Here is an 18,388-nt window from a genome sequence, read left to right on the forward strand (position 1 = left end):
ATTTATTTTCACAGAAGAACTTATACATAAATGTTCATGGCAGATTCATTTATCTGAGCCAAAAACTACAAACTACCCAGATGCCTTTCAAAGGATGAATGGTTCAACAAACTGGTATATCCATGCCATGGCATACTACTCAGCCACAAAAACCAATGATCTACTACATGCAACCACCCAAATGAACCTCCAAAAAAAAATGATGCTGAGTGAGTAAATCTCAAAAGGATTCATACTGCAAGATTCCGTTTCTGTAACAATCATGACATGACATAATTATAAAAATGGAGAACAGATTAATGGTTGCCAGAGGGTAGGAAAAGGGGAGGAGATGGGAATGCTATAAGGGGGGAACACAAAGGAGCTTTGTGGTGATGGTACAGTTGAGTATCTTTATTGTGGTGGTGGTTACAGAAGTTACACATGTGACAAAATTGCGTAGAGCTACATACATACACACACACAAATTGTGCATATATAACTGATGAGGTTGGAATAATCTGTATGGACTGTGCCAATATCATATTCTTGGCTGTGATATTATCCTGTAGTTGTGTGGGATATTGGCATTGGATGTTTAGAAGGGATACGTGGGACTTCCCCGTACATTTCTTTGTAACCTCCTATGAATCTATAATTACTTCAAATTAAAAGTTAAATAAACTAATAAAACACCTTTTTTTAATATTCATATAAACTTTCTCTCTTTAGGAAATTAGACCTTATTCTAAATAAATTCTTCGTTCTAGAGTTTCTTTAATAAACATGCATTTTTCCTGATCCACTCTAAGACCAATTTTTTTGTCCATTTAATCTGCCAGCAATTTATTTCCCAAACAATAACTGCCTATGTAATAAAACAAAATTACCAGGAGGCAAACTTACATCTATTAGGACTGTTTACAGGTTTGTGAAATGTAACTACACAAAAGATATCAAGCGCAATGAACAAAATAGTAATCCTACTTATGCAAATAATGTGATTCTATTATTTTAATAGTTTATGACCCCCTTTAAGACAAATAAGCTTCAAGATTAGGAATGCCACAGACCATTCCACCACTAGACATTTCTATTGACTGGGTTAGTGCCCTTTCAATACCAAATTAATGAGCAATCATGGCAAACAATCTTAGTAAGGTAGTTTGCATATTTATGAAGACCCAGTAGCTTAATAAACTGTTATAGGGCAATGAAAGTTTATGGAGATCACTAGAAATGTCAGAATAGTACTCTAAAGATACAATAAAATTTAGTAATCCTCACTTAAATCCCAACCTATCTAAAATAGAAACCAGTAGGGTTTTTTTTATTAGCCTTGTCTAACTCATAACAGAATCTAATTTTCTTATGTAGTGTTCTGTTTACTAATATTTAGTTGATCGTATGGAAGGGCTGCCATGAGCTAGATTGTATATAATAAATTTAAGGGATTTAGGTTTAATTTTATGAAAGATGATTTCTATGCTCTTTAGCTGTACACATAAAAGTTGATGGATAGTTAGAGAGAAGGGGTATGGTAGCTAAGATTATAAATAAAACACCATACCAATAAAACTACAACAACACTACCCCTAAAGCTAAAATATTATGCTACCATGTCACACTGGGGTTTGGAGCTAGGTAATGAATCAGATCCTCTGGTTTTAAGCAGAGCATTTATCAGCTTAGAGTCTATCTCCACAGTGATGACTGCCACTGCTCAAAGTAAAATCATTGTTAAGCTTTTATGTATTATAACAACTAAAAGCCACTGACAAGTGTATAATGATAATAGCCTTTAAAGGCAGGATTCTGTAAGTTACTTGTCAAGCTCTAGTTAGTGGCTGGCCCTTTTTCTCCCAGCTGCAGCATCTACCAATCTTCCCCACCCCTGAGTCTGTTAGTCTCCTCCCTCTGCGGAGGGTCAAACACTGGGAAAATCTGAACCCTTTTTCATGTCTGGCTGAGAAGGAAGGAAAAGATTAGCATCTAAAACTATACTATATATCCCAGCCCATCACAGCATATAGGATTATTAAAGCGATCTCTGCAAAAATTAAAGAAGAAATGTTTCTGAAAAGGTATTTCTTGTCATTTTAAGTAGCTCGCAGAGATTGCCCCTGAGAAAATCATAGTGGAATTAAAATCTCTGACTCAACAAGTTTAGATGGATACGTTTTTTTAATTAACTTGCTAAATATTTTTTCAAAGGGGCTTCTCTTTATAAATCCAGCCAAAACTGTTTGTACTTATAACCCCAAATGCCTCAACAAATATGTTTTCTACATATTCTACCAGCCAATGGATAATGTTTGCAACAGCTAAGAGTAGAGGAAAGAAAATCTGGATCTAAACCAAACCAGAGGGAAAAGAGGTATTAGATTTTGTATCCTTTATTTTACAGTCAAATTAAATAATTTTTGAGAAGACTTAGAGTTTAAATATTAGAGTGGAAGCTTTTCTCCTCCACATCAAGAGTTAATACCTTTAATTTTTGAAGAGCACATTTAAATGTATAAGAAAACAATTTCTAAAAAGAAAAAGAATATAAATGGAAAAATTTCAGAAAAAAATTATTGAATAGCATGTTGTATATGTTCAACTTCATTAGTGGTCAAAGCATGTTGGCCAGGTTGTGATGAAAGCATGGTAAAGGTGCTGCCAAAGGCACTGTGAACTGGAAAATCCATTTGAAAAGGACTATAAAAATATGTAGTAAGGAAGGTAAAAATAAATTCATGGCACCTTGACCTGATCAGCCCACTCCTGGGACTGTATGTTAGATGTGGCAGACACTGCAGAATCACTGACTCATCCTTAACCCTTTCCTGTGTGCCATCTTCTGGCCAGGTGTGGCCACATATCACAGTTCTAGTTAAGGAAAGTGAGAGCAAGTCTGCTGGGTGCACCTTTCTTTCTCCTTCCTCCTACTTTAAATGGGAAAGTGGTAGTTGAAGCTGTAGCAGCCATCTTCCGGACATAAGAGAAAGATCGTAGAAACACTGGCCCTGAAATCAGTGAACCACCGAATCAATGCCAACAACCAGCACATAACCTCCGAATTTGCTGTGTAGGAGAAATAAACCTTGGTTTGTTTGAGCCACTTAATGATATACAAAGGAATAAATTCAATAGGAGAATTGCTTAACATGCTTCTGACTAATTCAAGATTTTTCTATATGAGTGAAAAAAGGAAAGCAACCAATTGCTTCCTAATTGGGAGATGTTTAGGAATAGTGATGCAAACAAATCAGATGATCAATCTGAAGATCATGTGTTTGGTGGATTGATTGTATTAATGACCCCAATTTTTTATCCTTTCCTAGGGTCACACCTTTTCCCATGAGGCTTTGCAGTTACTCTCAAAAAAGAGACAAGATGACTCTCCTGCCCTTGATTCTGAGTTCAGCCAAGGCACTTGCCTTTGAACAATGGGATGTTAGCAACCCATGGCAGAACTTGTCTTGAAAAGTACTTCTGCAGTGTACTTGTCCTCACACTAGCACCTTGGCCATCTTCATGAAAATCATTCCAGGCGAGCCTGCTGAAGGCCAAGACATGTGAGTAGTGCCAGGTCTCCCCAGTTGTCTGAGCTGAGGCCATTCTAAGCCATCTGGCAGCCAGGCAACTCTCAGACAAATAAGACAGCCCAGCCAAGATCAGCAGAGCTGCCCTAGATGGCCCATGACTGCCACATAAAGAAGCCCAGATGAGATCAACTGAGCCCACCCCAGACCAGCTGAACTCTATAGACTCATGGAATATTTACTGCTGCATGTCACAAGAGGTTTTGTGGTCATTACACAGTATTTATATGGCAATAGGTAACTGATATAATGCAAAAAACAAATTTTATTTAATATCTGATGCTCATCTACAATATACCAGGCCTTATGTTCAGCAAAAAGAAACAGGATTGTATTACTCTGTGAGGACAAAGTTGTAAACTATATGACATATATGGGAAGGGCTAGGAAGGATGCTAATGCCATACATTGTCTTTATTTTGGTTGTTTGTTTTGTCTTTCCTTTAAAATGGCTTTCACCTGCCAAGTTTGTAGGTCGGTGGCATGCAAAGGATGAAGGAGTAAATGTGAATTGAAAAAAGTGGAGAGAATGAATGACAAGAACGGTGTAGAAGTGGGTAAGGAGACATTAGGATGACCAATAAGTCCTTTTTGGGATGGAGAATACAGAAACATGTTCGTAAGCTCAAATGAAAGCACTGGAAAAGATGGAGCATTAGAAGAGATGAGAGACAGGAAAACTGATGTGTAAAATCAGTGAGGAGAGACAGGAAGACACAGGTTGCCCAGCACAAGTGAGGGCTGAGATGGAAGGAAAAGAAGCTACCTCTGTCTCTAAAACAGTGGAAAAGGATGGAAGAGTTTTATGTGCTTTTAACTGTAGAAGGTGATAAAGCTGCTACCTCAAGGGTTGTACTTTCTAAAGCCGCAATGCAGCAAAATTATGTACCAAGGGTGAAGAGAATGAGGTGGGGAGGCAGCAAAAAGTGTTTGAAAGAAATAGTGAAGGTCTGTGAAAGGAGGCTGAGTGTAGGTAACATCAAGGATTCCTGAATTGTGTTGCAACTTATTTCCTGTCTCAAAGAAGAAGTTATGTTTCAGAAGAATTTTTAAAAGCACTTTAAAGTGACAGCAGAGAAAAATCTATATAAAAATAATGCCTTCATTAATACCTTGCTTACTGGTATTGCTGAAGTTTCATTTTTAAAACTCCTTGATAGTTTATTTAGGGGTCAGCATAGATTCAATAAGATATGGAAATTTAGGTATAAGGTATAGTGAATTAAAATATAGACCAAAAATGCACAAATGAGAAAAAATTTTAAGTTATCTTCATGCACTCCACTTACAATTATAATTTTAATTAGAACATCTTAACTGCTCCATTACTTGATGAGGATTTTCTTTTCCTAATTCTATTTTTGCTGCCTTAATAGTTTCTGCCCTTAACTGCATTAAAAGATTCTATGGTTGTAAATTCCTTAGTAGCAGTTTGGGAATAAAATAACCAAAAAAAAATGGATATTACCAAAAATACACATGTAAGAGATAATGGTGTTTAGTGTAAAAAGTATGATTTAATTTCCCTTCCCTACTGCCACCATGTTACTTTTTTTTTTAAAGCAAGGGGAAAGAGGCTGATATTAACAATTTTAAAACTAGTTTAACTTTGACAACCAGGGAATTAAAAGTCATAAGTTTTGAGGAAAAGAATGGAGTAGGGTCCAAAGTTACTGACATCCACAACCTCCTTGACTTCACTCAGTTACAGCATAACTTGAGTAAGCAGTCCAGTTATTCCTGTACTCCTGTATGGATATATTGACCCCCCAAAAAAGTACTTTATGTGCACAAACACTACCACATTTTTTCCCAGAGCTTTCTAACCTGTTTGGGGCCATAAACCCTCTAAAAACACACACTTGCACACATACATTGAAATTTTGCACATAGTTCCGGGAGGTTTATAGATCCCACAAAGCCCACCTAAGGGTCCTCCTTGAATCTCTTCTAGATCCTGTTTTCCAAGGTTCTACTAGATTTATGAAACTATTTTTGTTCTGTTCAGCCTGCATCAGCCTTACCTAGAGGGACAGTTGTTACCAAATTGATGTTTCACCTGGGGCACTGAGATGCAATAAATCAAAATGAAGAATTTACAGAGAAAATTATGAAAACTAGTCCCCTGACTCTTGGACCAGTCAACCAGGTTAAAGGTTCTTTTTAAAGGGGGTCGAAGGAAGGATTTTTTTTTTTTTGGACCCAACAACAGTCTCAGCCTCCACTACCCCTCTCCTAACTGCACCCTCACCTAAAGCCTAGTAAGCAGGGGCAGGGGGCTTCAGTGGGACAGTCGGAGAGCCCATTACATGTGATGTATGTCTCCCTTACTCTGCAGCAGAGTGGACCGGGGGCTGACTCCTAACCTGGGAGATCCAGAGGGGCAGAGAAGTGACCAACTACTACAGAGGGGAATTGCTGTGCACCACTAAGAACCAGTGTGGGGTCAGTAGGTGAGGAAAGACTCAGCAACAGAAAGCTCAGGTAAAAGTCAGAAATCCTAGGGCTTACAGATGGAGGCTCAAACATCCACTGACATCAATTTGCATCCCCCCTCCTCCTTCCAAGGCAGATGCAGGTGAGAAGCTCCTAGAGATGGGGATCACGGAAGGAGTTTTGAAAGAACCTCACAGAGAACGAACTTCAAGTCGGCCTGAGCCAGCTCAAAGCAGCACCATTTCAGGTAAGAACTTTATTATAGCTTTTACACCCTTCACCTGCGAGTTGAGAGAAGAGGTGAGGAAGAAAGAAAAGAAGGACCATGACACTCTCTCACAGAGCAAGGGACCAGCTGAGGGAAAAGAGAAGATGGTTGACAGATCAATTATGAAATTTTGATTATTGTGGAGGACTGAAGACTCTAATTTCTGAACTGAGAATGTTTATGCCTTAAATCCGTTGTAGGCAGGTCTTTTACTTACCAAAAGTCCTTTGAACCTGCCTACAGTTTTCAGTGGAAAAGTCTCTTCCATTAAATGCAATTTTAGAGAAATCAGGGGAGACCGAAACAAAATTGCATTTTGATTGTGTCTCTCAAATTATTTGTTCAGTCTATAGCATGAAACAGCATTTCAGAGGTTGCAAACTCTTGGCATGCATGCTTGATGAGTCTAGGAAATAAGTGTGTCTAGCTGCTGAAGTGATTTTTTAATTTAATGTGAATGCCTTCAGGTGCCATTGGCACCCCCCAGTTCAGCCTCTACATGACTCACGTCCCCTACCACCGACCGTTCACAGTCACTCATTTATGTCCCTGGCTAGTCGGTGAACACACTTGAGTTTGAGGCGGCAAGGTCTCCACCTTAGAGTAACAGAGATGGATTTTATGTAGATCCAAGCAACTCTTAAGTCAAAATCTTGGCTCCAGCATGTATTGGCTTATCCTGGACAAGATATTTAATGTTTCTGAAAGGTCTTGTCTATAAAATATGTTCAATATCTATCTCATCAGTTACTTAGAAGCTGAATAAGATACTGTGTGCAGTGCAAGTCACCTATCACAGAGTGATGGCCCAATGAATATTAGCTTCCTTCCTCCCCTTAATTTTTTATTGCTAAGTCCATTAGATGAGAAAATAGGGTTGTATAAATAACTGTTCATTGCATATACTGCTAGCTTTTCTTTTAGCTGTTTTGAAGGCTTTATAGCAAAATTACATTAAGAGAAAATTCCACCTAATTATAAATAATAACCAAAAATTGAGTTGGCCTCAATTAAAACAATTTCATCCAAGACTCTTCAAAACATTAAAGTTAAAATATGTGGCAACAATATAATTAAAAAGTCAAAAGTCTTGTAATTGCCTTGTTTTTGTAGTGCGTAAAGGTAAATGTATGAAATTTTTTAAATTCTCTCCAAAGGACTGTTTACCTTTCACTTGCCCTCATCAATTTTTATTTGTTTTTTGTCATATTAAGGTCCTTTTCAATTACTATTTCAATAACTATAGCTTCAGGGTGATTAAGCTTTGTCTTTGAATGAGTAGTTTTAACTGCTGGCTTTTCTGAGGAATTACACATTCTTGACTGGCATTGACAACTCACCAAGTGAAGAGTTACAATGGCCTGTTGATAGATCAAATTCTAAATGAAGGTCATATTTATGTTGACATGACTAGGAATTAAGACATAATCAGAGCAGCTCACATAAAAGCAGTTACCTAGTCTAACCATGCATTCTGTGTGTGAACCTCTCAATTATATTGCTGATAAATGATTGTCCCCCCTCTGCTTGGAAACCTCCAATAAAACAACTCACCATGACCATGAGCATCTGATTAAATTTTAAAACATGTGTAAGTTTTAGAGACTGTTTCCTTATATCAACCTAAACCAACTGGCTCATTAGCAGAGATTCCTCCAGGTACCAGGTATCCCTGATACCTATGTACACAGCCATTCCAATTTTATCTGCCCAGAGACCTCAGCTAAAATGTCATCTAAGATGAATGCTGCCCAAATGGTGGCATGCTACAGTTAAGCCAGTTTATAATTGTTGCCAATGGCATCAAAATTGATCCCTTTTAAAGTTGCCTGTGTGCTTTAAAACTTTAAAAGTGCATGTGTGTGGGGTGTGTGTGTGTGTGTGTTTAATTTCTTTATGAGTAAAACCTGGGATAAAGAACGTTCTTGATCAGCATTGCTGAGAGATGGTATCTAAAAAAATGATGTCCTCAACCTATGAGAAAAAATAAAATCCCTTTTTCTGTGTCACCTGCACATTCTTCAAAATGAAGACGCTGCTGGAAAAGAAGCTGGGGACCCATGTGACCAGCAGTGACTTTTGTGATGTCAGCTCTGCTTTGTAACAGACCCTGAGCTAAATACCTTATTCTCATTTAAACCTCCAGTCACCAACATGGTAGGTGCTATCATCATTGCTCTTGAGTGAAGAAACTGAGACAGAGAAAGATAAAGCAGTTGTCCAAAGTCATACAACTAGTCAGTGAAGGAGGCAAAATTTTTACACCACGAGTAGGAACTCAGAGCCCAATCTCTTCACCTCTGTGCAATTAGTGTCTTAACCAATCATTGTAATCCCATCCCTCTTGCCAGTGATTGGTTCAGCAACCTAGGTTTAAGCCAATTAAAACACTCCATAGGTTCCCTTGGAGACAATTTCTGCCCCAAGGATGAGGAGTGATCTAAAGTGATTCACAAAACCTGGAGAGTGAAATTTTTTCAGAAAACTTAAACCTAACTCACAAAAACTTGAAGTAAAACCGATAGCTTATTACTCTTTAATGTAAAATTCAAGCTGGTAAGGTAGCTCTCCTCCACAAAACTGTCAGATGTCCCAGCTACTTCTACCTTACTGCTCTGCCCTTTTCCATAACAGACCATCTCAAGGACTAAGCCCACCAACAAACCCTCATTCCATCATGTATGTGTGTGTGAGTGTATATATATATATATATATATATATATATACACACACACACACACACACACGGACAGAGACAAGGAGAGAGAGAGATTGGAAGAGAAATGTTATTATAGGAATTGACTCACGTGATTATGGAAGACACGAAGTCCCACAAGCTGGAGAACAGGAAAGCCAATGGCTTAATTCAGTCCAAGTCCAAAGGCTTCAGAACCAGGGGAGTCAATGGTGTAAGTCCCATTAGGAGTCCCAAAGCCCAAGGTGGGGGGGTGGCCCAACTTTGTAAGTCCTGGTCCAAGTTTTAAAGCCCAAGAACCAGGAACACTGATGTCTGAGGGTGCTCAGCTCAACACAGTGAGCAAATTCACCCTCCCTCCTCCTTTTTGTTCTATTGAGGCCCTCAGCAGACGGAATGATGCCCACCTGCATGGGTGAGGGTTATTTGCTTTGCTCAGTCTACTGATTCAAATGCTAATCTCTTCTAATGTGTGTTTCTAGAAGACACATTTTACCAGATATCTGGGCATCCCTTAGCCTTGTCAAGTTAACACATAGAATTAACCATCACAAGGAAGAATAGATATTGGGTTATAACTAAGGTGTCTGACATATTCAAGAAGAGATATTTGCTTCTGGACATGACCAAGGAAGCATGCTTCCTTGGATGTTGCTGGCACGCATGTTAACACAATGGGAGAAGCCAGCCTGAGAATAAAGACAATGCAGACAAGAGGGAAGAGGCCAAGAGAACAGAGAAACAGAGCAAGCATCCTGATTTCCTCATGCCTGAGGTCCATGCTACCTGTTAACCACCTGTTAGGTGAGATAATAAATTTCTTTATTGGTTGAATTAGGTTGCCCATTAATTGCAGCTGAAAGGAATCTAACTACTACAATGGCCAAAAGACAAACAAGAGGAGGGAAGGAGAGTAGCAGTTGGATCCCAGTGACCTCATAATAATTAATGGGGACTTTCATTTCTCTTTAGGTATAAGAACAAACTTCTCTACTGCTTTTTACTTTATCCTCTCAGTAAATTCTTAGTTTTCTACAGGAATGTTGTACATCATCTGTATTTGAAAACAGAACTAATTTGATGCCCCTGACAGGATGGGCTGCCTTGTGCTGAATTGCAGGTCTCTCTAAGTGTGGTACACAGTGACACATCTTAATTAGAGAGGGTCATTGTAATCTCTAAGTCAATTAAAATTGCTCAGTGGCTTAGTTGTAAGTAGCGTTCAGTGAAGCTGCAGAATTGTGAATAATAATCTAAAATCATCATCATTGCACATTAAGAACAACACCTAATGTCAGCATAAAGCGTAAAAGTACAAGAAGGAATGAAAATGCAGTGTTTTCATCATGCTATGTAATGCCCTGCAATTACTTAAATATCCACACAGCATACACTGCCGTTAAGCTGTTCTCAGTTTTAATCCCTAATTCTATAACCAAGTTTAACTCATAAGTTCATACCTCAGCCAGAGCCATATTTACAGTCCCATTACAAGGACTAACTTATGCTTTTGCCACACACCAGGAAAATGACTACTTCTGTCACTCGTTAAAACAGAAATCATACGATATACCACCTGGTTTTGCAGGGGAAATCAGTTGTAAGGCAAACAAAACGTAAAGACTGTATCAGTAACATTGCAGTTATATGTAGCTTAGTCTACACTGTAAAATATTCACCATATCCCTCAGTCCATCCCAACCTTCCCCCTAAAAAAATGTGTTCCTATGTTTAAAGACCTATGGATCACTCTAATCCTGGCTGGATGATTAGTACTATTACATCAGTTCTAAATTAATGAATAACTGCTCAGATATTTCTCACACATGGATACCTCCAAATTATTACAGTCTAAATTTTAATTTTTCCCCCATAGCAATCTTACCCCAAGTCAAGTATTTCAGATCATGACAATGCATATTCTTCTAATATCAACTCATCTAATATAGCATGAAAGAAAATTTTAGAACATTTCCTTTGCACTGTAGTATTTTCTAATAACTTCTGATCACAACACTTCTGAAAGCGAGTTCAGTTTATCTGTAGAAGTTATTTTATTTTAAAAAGTACAATACATATATACTTACATCGTGGTAGCTTGTATTTATCAGCAAACATTCACGCTACCTACTCCCACCCTTGCTCTGTGGGAAGAGTATACTTCTCAGCCCAGTTATGGGTTTGGTCAGAAGACTTTCTTTGCAAATGGAATTTGAGTGAATATGACTTATGTCCAAGCAGAAACTTTTAGTACAAGTTTCTATCACTCATTGAGCTCCAGCCCTCCACCATGAAGAAAACTTTCCCTACATAATGGCTGCTCATTCCACTTAGGTCCCCAGAATGAAAGAATATATGAAACAGACTTGAACCCAGTCCACAGCCTGGAGCCCAGTCCAGAGCAGCCAAGCAGAGCTGAGCAAAGCTACAACCAACCTGTAAACACATGAGTGAGAAATAAATATTATAAACCATTGAAATTTGGCGGTTGTTTGTTACTGCAGGAAAAGCTCACTAATATATACCCAATGCTTCTGAAGGGCATTTAAGAGGATATATAATAAATGTAACCCTAAATTAACCCCTTTGAATCAGATACTTAAAAGTTATTTGACCAGAACATAGTCAACTAGAAAACCAAAGGGCCATTTTCTTCTTCTCACTTTAATAGGCTTATTTTTTGTCTGCTCTGACACCTCTCAGTAGAGACAAATAGCCCAAAACTGCTATACAAGTCTTTGAACACTTGAGGGTAAAGGATGGGAAATCCCTATGAAAGAGTTTAAAATTCTATCTTGATTAGGATAGAATGGAGCCAGGTCAAACCCTGAATCTAGCTCCTTCCATTTTCATCTACCTCTCAGCTACTCTCACCTTCATGTCATTGGGATATGACATTCCTACATTCTAAGAACTTTGAAGGATAAGATAGGGACCCTGTCGTATTCACTGCTGTATGAATTCCCCCAGTGTTTATTAGTGCCATCCATAGAGTAGGCCTTACATAGATAGGATGATAAACAGAGAGACAGCTAGATGCAGCTAGCTATCCCAGCCCCTGGTAGATTTAACTGCAACATTACTAGAAGCATCTACTTCACTGGATTCTCATCGCATGCATTCCACATGACGTCAGCCCACACCCCCCTGTTTGCAGTTCTGCAAATTCACCAGTCTCTTTCCAAACTGTAATTCTATCTATAGGAGCCCCTTACAGGAATGGCTTTCCTCCCTTTTCACCAAAAAAATACTTCAAGACACGGTTTAAAGTCATCTCCTCTGTCTTTCCCACTAAAGTGCCAGCTCCACGAAAACAAAGGCTCATCTTTCTGTTCAAAGCTGTATCTTCAGCATCTATCTTGATGCTGGTATGAGGTAGATGCTCAATGAATACTTCTTGAATGGGGAAATAAATTAAAATTAATGCAAAAGCTCCCCTAATCCTCACAGACTGCTTTGAACCTCTCTTCTGGTCTCCTATTATAGTTAATAAATACTTTAATTAAGGAATTGACAAAACTGTATGATAACTATCTATCACAGTTACCCAACTGTTAATGACCAATAAATATTTGAGGAGTAAAATATTTATGGCAGAAACAGACTAAGATTCTCAAATCTGTGCCTGTGGTGGGTTTTTTTTTAGCACACATAACTGAGAACTGGTTTTATAGTGAGAGATTAAATAATACAGTTTGCTTAGGTTGGTCATCTCCAAACCCTGTTTTCTTTTCTAGCAAACTCTCAGCTTGAGGATGACCAGAGACTGCTTTGGGTCTGGCTAGGCACACACACACACCTCTATTTTAATTTTTTTCACTATTTTTGGCCCTCTTTGTCATCACTAAAATTGCCTTCAATGATATTTCTTATTTTTTTCTGAGTTTTGCTTTCACTTTCAAATTATTTTAAATCATTTTCTTGCCTATAAGGTGTTAGACTCCACTTCCCAATGTAACACGGCTCATTAACTTAATAAGCATGTTTTATTATCTCCTAACAAGTCATTATTGCAACATGAAGCCTGGTTTCTAGGACAACAAGCCTCCCTGGAACATCACACCATAAGGTTCCCAGGTTGGTGTTAACCACTGATGCCCAGTCTTTGAAAATAGTCCTGAAACCAGTGATCCAGGTTTAGCCCTATATTCCTTAATCCTTTCTCTTTTTTTAATGAAGCAATCATTTGTTGACGAATAAGTGTCTTTTTCCTTTGTCCAACATTTAATTGGCCCACATTCAAAGAAAAGTTTAAGAAATGACAGCAATGTTGGATTTCAGAGATATAAAAAATACCTCTTGTTGGTCATTCTTGCCCCGCAATTTCCCTCAAAAAATTCTCCATCAGCTTCCCAGTTTCTGAAATTCCACCATCAGTATTCTGTTGATTTGTTTCATTTCCTTTCAAAAGATAAATATCTAGGGGTTAAAGTAACAAAGAATTTCCATTAATATCTAAGCATTAATTCACTTATATCTAAGCATGAATTCACTTTTGGGAGCAATTTTAGTCCCACAAAAGTAGAGAACCACTAGGGGAGCTTACATTTGAGAGTTCTGGAAATCTAAGAGGAATGAATGAAAAGGAGGAGGGGGCTCAGGAAACAAACTGACCCACTTGTAGAAAAAGAGAAGTAGATTAAAACTCAAGAGTCTTGCATGCAGACAGTCTAAAGAACTCCTCTAAATCAAAATGAAAAAGACAACCCACTAAAATTTGGCCAAAAAGTTGAACAGGCACTTCACAAAAGAGGATATTCAAGTGGTCAATCAGTATACGAAAAGACGTTCAACATTTTAAGTACTACTGATACACGCAACACCATAGATGATATTCCAGACAGATGTTGAGGAAAGAAGACAGATATGAAAAACTCTAAACTGCATTATTCCATTTATATGAAGTTCAATAACATGCAAAATGAATCTATGGTAATAGACATTAGAGTCATGGTCATGTTTGTGGGATGGGGTGATTTGACTGGAAGTGGGCACAAGGAAGCCTTCCAAGTACTGGAAATTTTCCATATCATGACATGGTGGTGATTTCATGGGTATCACCATCTGTTTAAAGCCACCAAGCTATACATTCAACACAGCTGCACTTTTCTGAAGGTATATAATATACCAATAATTTTTTTTTCTTTTTCAAATCAGAAGCCTTTGGCTGCAATATGAATGCTGCAATATTTGGGTCCTTGGGTCACACATCTTGAGTTATAGAATCCAGGCTTTGGACTCTCTTCCCTCATGAGGAGTTGGTAAGGTGAATATAGAGATCCTTTCCAGGCCTGGGTGAAAGCTTCTGCCTCCTTTGGTTCTGGACTTTGCCAGGTCAATTTCTGATTTCCCCACAGAGTCTTTAGCCCTCTCCTGCTTGTCAGTCCAGGATCTTAGAAACAAGACTTAGGGTCCCAGATGGTAATACCCAAATGTGAAAATGTCATTCTTGGATTTTTGTTTAACATTTTTTTCCTACTAAGACTGAACTTTTTGAAATAAATTGCTTATCTAGTACTCCATGGAGTAGTTAAATAAGAACATCAATCAACCAACTTGCTGGATTAAGTGATTTCTCCAGTTCTCTTATAATAGCTATGGCATTTAGGTTCTTGGTCATCCCTGAGACAAAAGGATGGAACAACCCTTGTCTTTACTTAGTCACCTCTTCCATTCGACTGTGACTTCCTTGAAGACAAGAAATTATCTCATTCTTCTTTGTATCCCTGGCATCAAGCCCAGTGCCTGGTACATAGTAGGTGCTTATTAATTTTTCTTGAATTAAAATGAATGAGTAAGACCTTCACAAAATCTTTTGTCAGAGGCAATTTTAACTTGCATTCAACATCCAAGGAGAGTGGGTGTGCTGCTTTGGCTCTGACATTGAATAATCTGGATGTTCCAAATTTCTTCTTGCTCATTTATCCTCAGGGAAAAAGGGAAGCAGGGGAAGATCATGTTTGTGGGCCTGGCAGACACATCTCAGACTCATCACCCTGTGTGACAGATCAGATGAAGCAGCAGCAAGACCAAGGCCACCTGCCCTGCTGTCTTCTGACTGCTGGTGTTGCCTTAATCACCGAGCCGATGCAATTTCCTGCTGCTAACCCTCGCTATGGTCCACTGGGAGGTCTCATTTGTCACTGTCATTACCTTTCACATCAGCAAAACATCCGTCTTTAGTTGGGCCTTCCTTCAATGCCTTGTTCAGGTATATAGGAAGCTTATGGTCAGCAATGGCAATCCAGGACAGTGGTCCTCGGTGCCTCAGTATGAAGGTGGATTCATGCACTTTGATATACTAACTCTATCAACAGTAATTTTGAGGAGAGGGTGAACCTCAGTCTCATTTTAAAGGAGTAACACTTTATTTTTATATATCCTTTATAGAACATATTTTTTGTATTTTTTTTAATAACTCACACATTCTATGGAAAGGCCTTGATTAAATGTATAGCTCCAGGGCTTCCCTGGTGGCGCAGTGGTTGAGAGTCCGCCTGCTGATGCAGGGGACGCGGGTTCGTGCCCCGGTCTGGGAAGATCCCACATGCCGCGGAGCGGCTGCGCCCGTGAGCCATGGCCGCTGGGCCTGCGCGTCCGGAGCCTGTGCTCCGCAACGGGAGAGGCCGCGACGGTGAGAGGCCCACGTAACGCAAGAAAAAAAAAAAAAAATAGTATAGCTCCAACTCCACCAACGCTCTCACCTCTGTTACTACCCTGAACCCAAATCAGTCCTCTTCCCCCTCCACTCAGCTGAAAAACTGAAACATACCTGACCCCAAAAAGGAATCTGAACCATATGCAAAATGCACCCTCTCACATTTGACTTGAATAGAACTGGCTTTCTTATCTGACAAACATCTGTCGAGCATTCACTATGTGTCAGACACAGTTCTAAGAATTTTGCAAATATAAACTCATTTATAACACCAAAATCTCATTTTATGGATGAGGAAATGGAGGCACAGATAGACTAAGCATCTTGCCCAAGGTCACATGGCTAGTAAATGAAACTCTAACCCAGTGCATCCCATTCCTGAGTCCATGCACTTAATCAATCACTACAGTCAGACAATAGGAGGTCTTTGGACCTAAAGGCCAGGCCCAAAGCTTCCAGTAGTGTTCTGACAACATTACTTAATTACCTAATCAATTCTTTCAGCCCTGGCTCAGAACAAAGGAGAGGCGTATGTGTAGGTGTGGGTGTGGGTATGTGGGCGGGGGGGGTGTGTGTGTGTGCACATGTGTGAGTGCACAGTGAACAAATGGTCCACAAAACTGTACCTCTACCACTGTCTCTCACATTTTCCATCTCATGGTCACCAGTTGGGTCTCCAGAAGCAAATGTTCAGAGAGAATCTGAGGCACAAGATGTTTATCAACCCCTGTGAAGGGAAGGGAAAGGAGGCAGAACTGAGCAGGGAAGAGCCCAACTGTAAGGAAGGCCCAGCAAAGCCTCAGTCAGGCAGCAGAGAGTCTGGAGCACATATGGGTCATCCAGGTAACCACCAAGGGCTGAGCAGCTGGGCCTTTGTCCACCCACCTTGCTCGGTTATCGGTCTGGGGCTGCCCGACGAAGGGCAGCCTCAAAAGAGGCAGCTCTGCAGCCAAGGCAGACCTTGAAGGAGCACAGTCCCTCAGGAGGGCATCCAGACTTTCCTTGAAGGAGGTGAGGTCTGGGTGGCGCAACTCCACATGTACCAAACCAAAGTCCTACACAATCTGTGACCCCATTGCCTCTCTGACCTCACCCCCCGCTTCCTGCAGTCTCACTGGTCTTCTTGCCAAGCAAGCCCCTACCTGAGGGATTTTGTCCTTGTGTTCCCTCTGCTTGCTCTCATGTCCACATGATTCGCTCTTTTGGCTTCTTCATATCTTAGCTCAAATATTACATCTCAGTGAAGCGTTTTCTGAACACTATTTTAAATCTCTCTCACCACCCCCCAACCCTACTCTGATACTCCCAATCCTTCTTCCTGCCGTATTTCTCTCCATACCATTTATCATCTTCTGACATAATATATAGTTGATGGCTTATATATTTTTAATTCTTTCTCTTCATAAGCACTATGAAGACAGAGGATGTTTTCCCCTGTTGTGCTCACTGATTTATCCTCAGTACCAAGAACAGTGCCTGGCACACAGTAACCCTAAGGCAATGAATGACTACACAGAGAGTAGAAGAAGGAAGCTTCTGTCTCCTCAGCGTCCTCCACAAGCTCAGGACAAAAGAGATGCCTTCCATGCATTTCCTACCTTAGAGGCAAGGAACCCTGAACATGCAAATCTCTCATGTCATCTCTATTAGACACAAGGTAATTCTTATACTTCAAGCAACAATAAATATGCTTTAATTCTAGTTCCTAGAACAATCAAGCACTCCTACTAAATTTTCCCACCAAACTCACATGGATTATTCACTAGGCTGATCAGAGCGCCCAACTACACACTCCATTATCAGTAAACCCCATCGGTTCCAACTGCAGTTTTGCATGAAACCCATTCTTGTATCCCCTGCTGAAATATCAGTGGATTCTTGTCCCCTTCTCATTCCCTTTCCCACTTGGGGTGATAGCCTTGAGAAACTGAGCTACTACCATTCTTTTTCCCATTGTATCAATACCAGGTCTTACCAGTTAAGCTTTTTAGTAAACACTGCTTTGCTCCATTGGTTAAGAGGGCGGGTTCATGATATCTACAAAACAAAAACAGACACACAGACATAGAGAACAGATTTGTGGTTGCCAAGGGGGAGGGAGTGGGGGAGGGAAGGAGTGGGAGTTTGGCATTAGCAGATGCAAACTGTTATATATAGGGTGGATAAACAACAAGGTCCTACTGTATAGCACTGGGAACTATATTCAGTACCCTGTGATAAACCCTAATGGAAAAGAATATGTATATGTGTAAGTGAATCACTTTGCTGTACAGCAGAAATTAACACAACATTGTAAATCAACTCTACTTCAATAAAATTTTTTAAAAAGAGTGTGGGTTCCTGGCTCCCCCACCTACCAGAAGGGTGTCCTTTGGCACATTGCCTAATAACCCCATGCCTCATTCTCCTCACGTGATCTATCACTTAAGGCACTTTAGACACATAAAGCTCAGTGCCTGGCACATTGTTGGGACCTAGGAAATAGCAGTTTCTATGACTCCATAATTCTCTCTCTCCTGCCTGCCCCACCCCCATCTTTGTCACTGGTAACTGCGTTGCTCTCAATTTTTCCTTCTGCCTAAGTCCTTCTTCCAAGTTTTACAGCATCCTTAAATCTTAAAGTCTTACAGTCTTCTTGCCTCATTTTAAAATCATTTTGTAAGTGGCTTCACAGATATAGAATATAGTAATTCCCAGGACTCAGGATGACCCATTTGGGGCTGGGTTAAGAGATAAAAATGGATTAGACACCCACTCAAAAG

The sequence above is a fragment of the Monodon monoceros genome, unplaced genomic scaffold (assembly GCF_005190385.1).
Source record: "Monodon monoceros isolate NGI ecotype Baffin Bay Population unplaced genomic scaffold, NGI_Narwhal_1 Super_Scaffold_11, whole genome shotgun sequence".
NCBI classification, from domain to species: Eukaryota; Metazoa; Chordata; class Mammalia; order Artiodactyla; family Monodontidae; genus Monodon; species Monodon monoceros.